We start from the raw sequence: 294 nt of genomic DNA, 5'->3' as shown, positions 1-294 counted from the left end.
CCCATAGCCCGACCCCACAACCCAGCCCCATAGTCCAGCCCTACAACTGAGCCTGGCCCCACAGCTCAGTCCATAGCCCAGCCCCACAGTCTGCCCCCCCCACACACACTGAACTGGACCCTACAGCCCAGCCCATAGCCCAGCCCCACACCTGACCCTGGGTCCCACAGCCTGACCCATAGCCTGGCCCCACAGCCTGGCCTTGGCCCCACAGCTTAGCCCAGCCCCACAGCCCAAACTAGGCCCCACAGCCCGGCCCCAAAACTGAGTCTGGGCCCCACAGCCCAGCCCCAC

Source organism: Apteryx rowi, unplaced genomic scaffold, assembly GCF_003343035.1.
Source record: "Apteryx rowi isolate R43461 unplaced genomic scaffold, aptRow1 scaffold_0, whole genome shotgun sequence".
In the NCBI taxonomy this organism is placed as follows: domain Eukaryota; kingdom Metazoa; phylum Chordata; class Aves; order Apterygiformes; family Apterygidae; genus Apteryx; species Apteryx rowi.
The sequence above is the reverse complement of the archived record's forward strand: the minus strand, read 5'-3'. Positions refer to the sequence as shown.